The sequence below is a fragment of the Panthera onca genome, chromosome B2 (genome assembly GCF_046562875.1).
Source record: "Panthera onca isolate mPanOnc1 chromosome B2, mPanOnc1 haplotype 2, whole genome shotgun sequence".
NCBI classification, from domain to species: Eukaryota; Metazoa; Chordata; class Mammalia; order Carnivora; family Felidae; genus Panthera; species Panthera onca.
In genome coordinates, this window is record NC_138343.1 from 76,622,001 (window position 1) to 76,632,027 (window position 10,027).

The 10,027-nt window shown below is 34.0% G+C and overlaps 1 protein-coding gene across 2 annotated transcripts in view; it reads right to left on the minus strand.

Annotated features, from left to right (window-relative positions):
• Window positions 1-5,882: 5,882 nt before the first annotated feature.
• SYNCRIP (synaptotagmin binding cytoplasmic RNA interacting protein) overlaps window positions 5,883-10,027 on the minus strand; it is a 31,334-nt gene continuing 27,189 nt past the window's right edge. For both annotated transcript variants that reach the window (XM_078447124.2, XM_078447123.2), the window contains exon 12: window positions 5,883-10,027. This exon is cut by the window's right edge. The gene's annotated coding sequence lies outside the window, so the exon portion shown is untranslated.

The window sequence follows — 10,027 nt, forward strand, 5'->3', positions numbered from 1 at the left end:
AAATGTCTTCTATGTACCCTTTTAACATGCTAGGTGATGTTCTCTTTTCCAGTAAGATTTATTCAAACTTCCCCTGGACAGTTTATTTTAAACAAGCCATCAAAATGAACGTGGTAATACAGATTAAGATGGTTTCTTCTAATAAATTCAAAATAATGTACACATATTGTTGTATTTTACTACCCAGATCCATTTAAAAGTAGCACTTTTTATACTAAGTTGCACATTTTAGGTACAAACGATGTAGAACTGAGGCTCATATTAATTTTTTGCTTACAAGGATACAAGAAACAGGAGCCATTTTTCTTGAGAGGAGTGGGAAGGAAAAGGCAAGACCTCTGCGTAGCAAGTAAAAGAAGATATTTAAGCAGTTGAAGGTTATAAAGCTGCTTTGAGGGTCTAACCACCTCCTCACAGCAAATAATCTGCCTGGAAGGAGTCAAAACTCCTGCAATCAGGCACTCTTCTTTCAGGCATGAGGGGGTACCTTGCCTGCCTGCCTGCTCCTAAGGAAGCTAAAAATAAAGCATATGTTTTTCTCATATGCACAGCACATAGTTATGTCGGTGAACAGGCATAGTACACCAGTCTACTTTTATCAAATCCTTCTTTCATAAAGAACCGCCAAACATTTGAGAAAAATTAGAAAAAGTAAATAACTAAAGTGAGCTAATATTTCAATGCATCCTGTAACTGGTCACTTTTTAAAAAACCTTTAAAATTCAAGAATGAGAAAGATAGTCTATATATAAAATAAAAACAGACTGCTCTGTTGGTCAAACTTAAAGTCAGTGTATGCTCTGGAAGAGGGAAAAATAAAAGGTAGTATTTCTTATAAAGTATAAAAAGCTACAGTGACAAATGAAAAAAATAGCTTAAATATAAGAGAAATCAATGCAGTACAATTCTTCCAAACCAAGCTCCAAAAAAGCAGAAAAACTGAAAAAGCTGAAAAACAAAATTCTCAGCAACAAAAAAACTCTTAAGTCTTCCAGTTAAAAAGCAAAATAAATGAAAACCTATGCAGTCTCATCAAACCTTAGAAAACGAAGCTAAAAAAAATCTGAATGTGTAAGAAAAAAAATTACCTACAAAGCAAGCACTGCATTCGAATCAAGACTATTATAACACAGGGCGGGGCGCCTGGGTGGTTCAGTCAGTTGAGTGTCAGACTCCTTTTTTTAAATTATTTAACATTTATTCATTTTTGAAAGAGCATGAGCTGTCAGCACAGAGCCTGAGGCAGGGCTCAAACTCATTAACTGTGAGATCATGACCTGAGCTGAAGTCTGACTGAACCATCCAGGTGCCCCAAGTGTCAGACTCTTGATTTTGGCTCAGGCCATGATCTCATGTTCATGGGATCAAGCCTTACACCAGGCTTTGCACAGACAACGCAGACCTGCTTGAGATTCTCTCTCTCCCTCTCTGCCCCTCCCCCACTCATTCTCTCTCAAAATAATTAAAAAGAAAAAAACTGTTATTACACCAAATAATGGAGCAGTACCTCCAAAGTTCTGATGGAAAAGGATAGTGCAGCTAGAATCCTATGTCCAAACTGTCAACCAACAGTGAGGGTGAAACATTTTCCAGTGTGCAAGACGGTTTGCAGTTCATGTAACCTTTCCTGAAAATATTACCAGAGAACATATTGCAGCAAGAACAAAAGGGAATCTAAGAGGAAGCAATGGAACCTAAGAAAAGTGGAGTCCAGCAATGGAATGGAAAAAAAAAAAAAAAAAAAAAGAAAAAAAAAAGAATCCTAATATGACAGTAGTACACAGCACTAAATATGATTAAATAGCAAAACAGCTTATAAAAAGAAAGGTAATTAGAAACTCAAAAAAAAAAAAAATCCAAGTCATGGTTTGTATTTTAGCTATGGCATGAATCCAAATAAAGGAACATTAAAAGAATTCATTTTATTTCTACCTTAGAATTTTGCCTTCCCAAGGACACAAATTTTATCAAAATAGGGTTATCTATGAATCTAAATACATTACCATTATAAATGCTACGTTTTGTCTATCTTCAGTCTAGAGGCAAAATAAAAGATAACCTGTTATAAAGTGCCGTAAATCTGAAAAATGATAGCAGGAACCGGGGGAGGAAGGAAAAGTAATAAAATATCGAGGGGCTCCTAGGTGGCTCAGTAGGTTAAGTGTCCAATTCTTGATTTAGGCTCAGGTGGTATCTCACACTTCATGTTTGCAGACAGTGGGGCCTGCTTGGGATTCTCTCTCCCTCTCCCCTGATTGTACTAGCTCTCTCTCAAAAATTTTTAATGAACTTAAAAAATAACATATTGAGTGTGCTTCTTTATATAGTGAGGATCAAACAGATACTAAAATTGGTATAAGTAGAGGCTTAAGTGTAGTTTGAGTAATAAAGGTAATCAACTGAATTTAAAATAGTTCGGCAAAAGAATAGAACTAGTTTAAGCTAAACTCCTCACAAGGGGTAACTACTACCTAAATTTAGTAATTAAGAGAGATGTGTTCCCTTTGCCCCTATCCCCCACTCATGCTCTTAAAAGGAAAAGAAAAAAAAAAAAAAAAAAAAGCGAGAGAAACAGTAACCACTATATAAGAACTACAGAAGGGGTCCTGTCTGTAAATTGGATGGTGTGAGGAGATGCAGACTTTCTGTGCTATCTGAATGCTATTTCATATGCTGCACTAGCTCCTGCTTTCCAGGTATAACTCTTATACAATTCAGCTAAATTATCAACTAAGTATATACAACACCTTTCTCCACTACTCAAAGTAGGAGATACAGTATCATATGAGATGCCTTAAATTCAGAGCCTCTGTTTTTAAGTGATTTAACTTCAACAATCTACCAACTGAAAGGTAAATACAATTATTCATATGCATGCAACCAATCATTGCTCATTATTGTAAAATATAGTAAGTAGCGATTAGTTAGAAATACCTGTGTTTTTTTTAATTAAAAAAACTGTTTTCAAGACTTTCACTTCAGGTTAGCCTTCATGCTTTTCTCAGGTATAATCACTTATCCTCTCTAAAGTACTCTGCAAAACAAGCCTAAACAAATTTTACAGACTTAAGACCAACTATACTTCATGAGCAAAACAAGAATTCAATCTTTAAGTATTCCTTCCTCATAGAGGTTTGTAGTTGGAATGCTGTTTCATTCAGCAACCTGGAATTAAGCTAAAAATCAACATAAAGGAAAAATTGCTGAGCTGGGTTATAACTTCAATACTTAAAAAAAAAAAAAAAGCAGTCTTTATATATATCACAAGGCCAACTGTTCCCTTAACTTCCAATTTTGATTTTTTTTTAATGTCAGATGTACAATTTAAATGTGAATCTTCATGATCTCAATTTACTTAAAACATTAGCATTACATGTTCATTTTAAAAAGCTTTCTAATGTATATTCAGTGGTTCCAAATTTTTATTCCTTTTTTCAAGTTAGCAAGCCATAATTAAGCCTAATTCAGCAAATAAACTAAATTTCTACCAAACCGAAAAATATTTAACTATTTTTAAGTGCCTAACCCCTCTGAGTCAGATTTCCCTGCCCTGGAGGAGCTTCCATTCTAAGAGGCAAAAGAAACCATAAAGAGAAGAAATTGAGTTAACTTCAAAGAATAAGTAGCACTGGTAATTTAAACAGACTAATAAAAAGACACTTGGCCCAGATAAACTGAAGTAACTACAATTATGTCCTGCTGGGGCCCTAACTATGGCTGATGCTGTCCTAAGTGCTAAATGGATCCTCAGGAAACCAAGAGATCAACTAACATTTCCTGATATAATTTTAGAATGTTTTTTTCATCATTATTTTAATTCTATTTTATAAAGGAATCTGAAGCTGGGTTCCTAAAGAAAAAAGTACCTGTCATTAGTGTTGAAAGATTTTTAAGAATTCAATTTGTGCAAATTCATGGGGATTTTAACTATTTCAAGAAAAAAGCAAGGGAAATATTTTTTTCAAAACTACATGTACTGCATTTGCATGTGGCTGCAGAGAATTAAAAAGCGTATCTACCAATTTTCATAGATGACCTTTGACATACTGTTCATTACTTTTGGTTTTCCTACAAACTCCTTCCAAATATTGACAATATATCAAGATACACAATTAGTATATATACTTTTGAAGTATTTCACATGTTAAGGAAATTAAAGCAATTTCAGAAGCCTAATTCCTGAGCCTTCCAATTAAAGCAACATAAACACTAACATATTAAAGACACCTGAAAAATGAAGTCATAAGGGGGTGCCAGGCTGGCTCAGTCAGTAGAGAATGTGACTTGGGTTTGTGAGTTTGACCCCAGAGTTGGGTGTAGAGATTACTTAAAATCTTAAAAAAAAAAAAAAAAAAGTGTTTTTACTCATGACATAAAACAGATGCATAGTTTTACTTTGTGTTCAAATGATGCAGTACTGACATTTTCTAATTCCCATAGGAAAAAACTGGGACACCTAAATTCAAAAGCAGTATTATATCACACAAATGACATAATTATTCAGATTTCCTTTACCTCATTTGAACTTAACAGCATTAAAAGAGCCACATCACATCAGATGTAATGTTAGAACTCTTCTGGTATGTTGCAGGTTTCTACACTTAGACCCGATTTTGAAATCTAAAGACTCTTCTACAGATTTTATATCATGAACAAGCCCATATCCTTTAATCGGTGGTAACAGCCTGTCTACATCAAAAACCCTTGTCTTTACCCTGAAGTAAAACTTGGCTGTAGTTCATAAATGATAGAAGATACTGATCTCCTTAGGTATCCTAAAATTCTCTCCAAAACAGTATTTTGTCACAACAATCTTTTCAGAATACAGACTGAAAGCCTAAATCAATCAATGACACTTAATGAACATTGCAGATAACTGCCTTTAAACTCCCCTCAGATTAGAACTTATTTGAAACTTTACAACGTGAAAAATCAGATATTCACTGAAGCCTGTAAATTATTCTAAAATGTGTTAAAAACACATTCTAGGAAACACTTGGAAGACACTAATTTCCAAAACAGTTTATTAAGATTTCTTCCTTACCCAAGTCTTATTCAGCAGTCTTGATTTCAACAAAAAAGTACTAGTTTGGTCTCTGCACAGGCAGTCAAATAAAGCAACATAAATTGTTTTTAAAATGCTCTAGCAGTATTTTTCAGGTATAAAACTTCCATGACTGCCCTGAAAAGACAAAAGCTTCTTTTCACTAAATATTAGCACAAATCTTGGTTATCCTAAATACAAACTAAAATCCACATGAAGTGACCTACTAAAGCAATTTTTGTCCGGATGAAGTGGCAAAACTACCACTACCTGCCCCCACCCTCCAAGAAATTCTAGGGCTATGAACCAAACCCTTCCAATGTATTTACAAGTTCCCCATTCTTTGATGATTTGCCATCCTAGCTTAATGGAACCCATTTTAAGCTGAATTCACCTTCCTAGATGTGCAACATTTTATTAAAACAGATCATTTGTTCTCTCCACTCTCCTGATTCACTTGCAACCTGAATCATTTCCAACCCTTCAGAGAAAGATGGTGATAGAGAATGGAAGAACACTGCATGATAGGGTATGTTCCCAGAAAACCAGAACCAAATTACCATTAACTTCTTCATTGAGTCCACTGGCATGTGTGTGACCACAGAATATTTTCACCAAATAAGTGAAGACCAACACTCTATGTTTACATCTCCCCATCATGTGCTTGAATTAGGGATCTTGGGGCATCTTTTTTTTACCATTGGCTAGTCACTTTGCATGTATAATCAAAAGGCGAAGAGCTCTAAAGATTCCAAGTGTCTATTCACAAGCTGTTAAGTGAAAAAAGATGAAATGGAGGACACCCACAATAATTCTTGGACTCCTGGAGATCCTAAGACATGCTACAAAAATAGGTCTTTATTCTTAGGAAAATATAGTCAGAGCTAGCTTCCTTATGCTATACATAAAATCTTAACATCAGAGGCAGTACAGATAGTACAGATAGTTTTTGAACTGATCTCCAAACAAGCACAAACCCACTACGTTTAAAAGAACAGGTAAGTTGAGGTTTTTGGCAAAAGACAGTACTTCACACATCTAATCCAAATCAAAGAGCCTGCAGACAGTTGTTTTCAGTGAGATGAAAGGAATGAAATAAATATAAATTCTATGGATAAATAAATGTAAGAGACAATTTAAATAAGCTAAGAGAACTAATATTTCTTTTAAATAAAAGTACTAGTCAGGTACAAGCTTTTGTTTCTCAATGCCAGACTTCTAAATGTTTATCAGACTACTGTTAAAATATTAAAAACCTAATCCTGGACCAGAGCATTAGTTATAATACTGTTTTGCATTCATAAAAAAGATGGTTTTTCCAACTGAATGCTTCTGGTCCTGAAAAATATTTTATGTATATTACTGAAGGCAGACTGTGGTGCTAATAGAACTTATGTCTTAAGTACTTTTTAAAAAAGTGACAGACCAAAAAGTCCATCTATTACTTTGCCCACAGTTAAAAATGTCTTTGAATATTGGTTTATAATTAGCATCTTAAGAAAAGTAGTGGCATGCCCTATTGAGTGGTATCACTGAGTAAATGCTACACTTTAAAACATCATCCTCACAAGTCTGTTCATTTTATGTATTGTTAAAGTTTTTTATTCATTCATTTTATACCCACCAATCAATTCCTATGGTCAGATAAAAATTTGGTTTTATGGAATACATCACTGGGGAGAAAATGGTCATGGTGGGTATTAGGAATCTGAACAGTCATTTACTCTAGGGTTAGCTCCTTCTCCTAAATGCATGAAGTCTTCTACATTTAATTTCTCCCCTTAAAATAGAAACATGTCTTACTCTATAATAACAAGGTGATCTTTTGCTGTTTCTGATCAACAGTGACTTTGGCTTAGCAGTCAAAAAAAGCTGCCCTGCATGTGACAATTTTGTCCATCTAGCATGTATTCATCCTGGTTTTAAGTCTTCCCAAATATATACAATACCCGAGATCACCCCATCAATCCATTCCTATTAAGTTCCTATTTTATCATGAGGAAATGTTTGTATTTTGTCAAATCAGATTTGCAATTGATAAATTTCTCATGATGCTACAACCACCATCATGAGTGTGCAACCGCTCTTTTTTGTGCTCAACCCCCACTTCATATCTAGTATCTGATTTAATTGCAATGGCTGAAAATCCTCCACAAAAAGCATGTTTGGGAAAATATACAGAACACAATTTTCTCACAAAGCAAATTTCTGAAAACTGATGAACTGAATTGATGATCACTTTTGATTGCCAAGTAGTCTGCAGAAACAAAATCTTGCGTCTGTTTAGGTAACTCAAGTTTTCTTGTTTAACAATCAGAATGCTTTAAGGATACATTTTTCACCCCAAGGAAGGGACTTGACTCTTGGATTTAAGACCCATTCCTTGACAATATATACAAAATTTGACTTGTTATCTGTCCATTCTTTGAAGCTGTCAAAGCCAAGAACCCATAAACAAATCACAAATAGCAATAACCTACATTAGTTAACATTCCCCTTTTAACAGGTTGACATTTTTACTAAAGGATTAGTTATTTTTGCATTTCCATTTCTCATATCCCATGACATTCCATATAAATTGCATTATTGCTTTATAGGCCACACAACATTCAAAAGTATGTTTATATGCATTGCCTGTTTTCCTTGATCTCTTATTGATAAGAGTTTGATGCTGATTTTACTACAGAAATTTAAGTTTGAAAATACCAGTTAGTATTTCTTCTCAGAACTTAATTGTTCACATCACTAATCACTACATGCATATTTAGCTCTGATTATATTGCTCAAAAACTGCACCCATTATCAGAACAGTGCAAATGATATTTAATTTTAAAAGTAATTATAATGGCTTGAATTCAAAGTTATTCAAATGAACACTGTCAAGTAATTTCACTTGAGCGTGTATAGATTTCATCACCACTGTTTACATTACCCATCAATTCCTTACAATTTCTTTTTATCATCAGTTTTCCCTCCCAAATCCCCAAACTAAGAATGCCAAATAGTCTTGGAAACCCACAGCTCCATAGTTTAATGTTTTCTTAAGAACACATTTGTGAACTCACAAAAATGTTCATCTTTCAACTCTGACAATGCAGTTCTTACTTAAGTCAAACAAACCCATCCTAAAATCCCAACAAATAATTCTGAGAATTAACTTAAACACCTTGACAGTGTCCCTTAAAAAAGGGTATGACAGTAAAGTGCCAATAGGCATGGCAATGACCTCTTTGATGGGATCATTTAATTCCTTGGAACTGGGAAACGCCAGCACCAAAGATTACACTGAGATTCAATTTTACTGAAGGCTACATTTAGTTTACCCACTTTCCACAACCTATTGTACTCATATGTTAGAATGAAATGTAAATGTTTTGTGTAGCCCTCAAACTTACACTAAGATTTGAAAGAGATGTACTTTAAAAAAGCACGGGGTAATATATAAAATCAGTGGCAGAAAGTTTCATTAAGCACCAGGAACTAATTTTTGTCACCCCATACTCATTTTGTAGGTAAGTTTCAATAACCGGCAAGGCACATTTACATATATTCCAATGAATACTTATTGACAAATTTTAAATTACACTCTATGTCCCAGCTATCCCAGTAACTGACATACAACATACTAAAATGGTTTATTAAGGTAACATAAAAAAACCAATTAATGTGAAACATACAGGCTATTGGCAACCACTATTCTAAAATTATGTAAGTACAAATAAACATACTGAAATGTGTGCAATTCTAAGTTTTTAAACCAGAATATTTCTACACTAACACACATTTATATTAATGACACATAAAAAAAATAAAAACTTTATTACAAAAATAAGTTACACTCGCCTCCAGCTTACAGTATAAAACAATTTTATTTGCAGGAATGCAAAATGATTGTTTGCCATGAGCATTTTGAACATATGACATGTCTAATTTTGTTAAATTTGCATTTACTGGGGGAACTGGTGTGTATAAAACCTTAATTAAGTATAATAAGCTCTGATCTTCATCGTGGTGCCTATTGGGTATGTGATATAACTGCAGTATCCCTTTGGGGAAGGGGAAAAGGGATTTCTTTATACCAAGTCCTAATTAAATTATAATTTCACTTTTGACTTTAAGCTATCAATTTAGGACTTGGCAAAAAATTTTTGAGGGTGATTCAATAGAGGATGCTTCACCACTGAACACTCACTGTCATCAAGGTGCTTTAGAAAATTAAAAACATAGCACAAATGATTGTACTCTATTCTACAAGTTATCATGACCTGCATAAGAAATGGAAAGCTGATTCACATTTTTGCAGTGATCAGCAATAAGAAATGCACTAATGAAACATACCTTTTACCTAAAAAGCTAAACTACAGCCATATACTAATTTCTATGATTTATGAAAAAACTTCAAAATATCCAAATGTCAGGCTTCGCTGTACAATTGTCAGTTTTAGTCTGACTTTTTTATAAAGGGACACTGCAGTATTTAGTACAAGTTCGGATGCACTTTTTTGAACATCTGATGTCTTACAAAAGTAACATCTTGCTAAACTATTATACATCCAAATAACTACAATATCTGAAGAAGCAAGGCTGCTTTTTCAGCCACAAAATACGACAAAAGCAAGGCCTGTTATGATGGTCATGAGGAAGTCTTACAAGCCTCTGAAACTAAAGGCAACTAAGAATGTTACATTTGGTATATTAAAATCTTACCCTCATATCATTTAACAAGCCTTGCTTTTATCTACAAAGATTTTCTATGTACAGTACAGACAGGGTATAGTTCAATCCTCTGCTACTGAGGTAGTTAACCAACCCTTTAAAAAAGGTTCTGAAAAGAACCACTATCTGGAATGCCTGACTAACCAGCTCTGATGATTACACCTGAAACTGCATATCTGAACACAATTCAAAAGTGATTACTATAAAAAAGATATAGACAATCATGATTAACCTTGGTGAGCAGAAATAAAATTTAAGGATACCAAC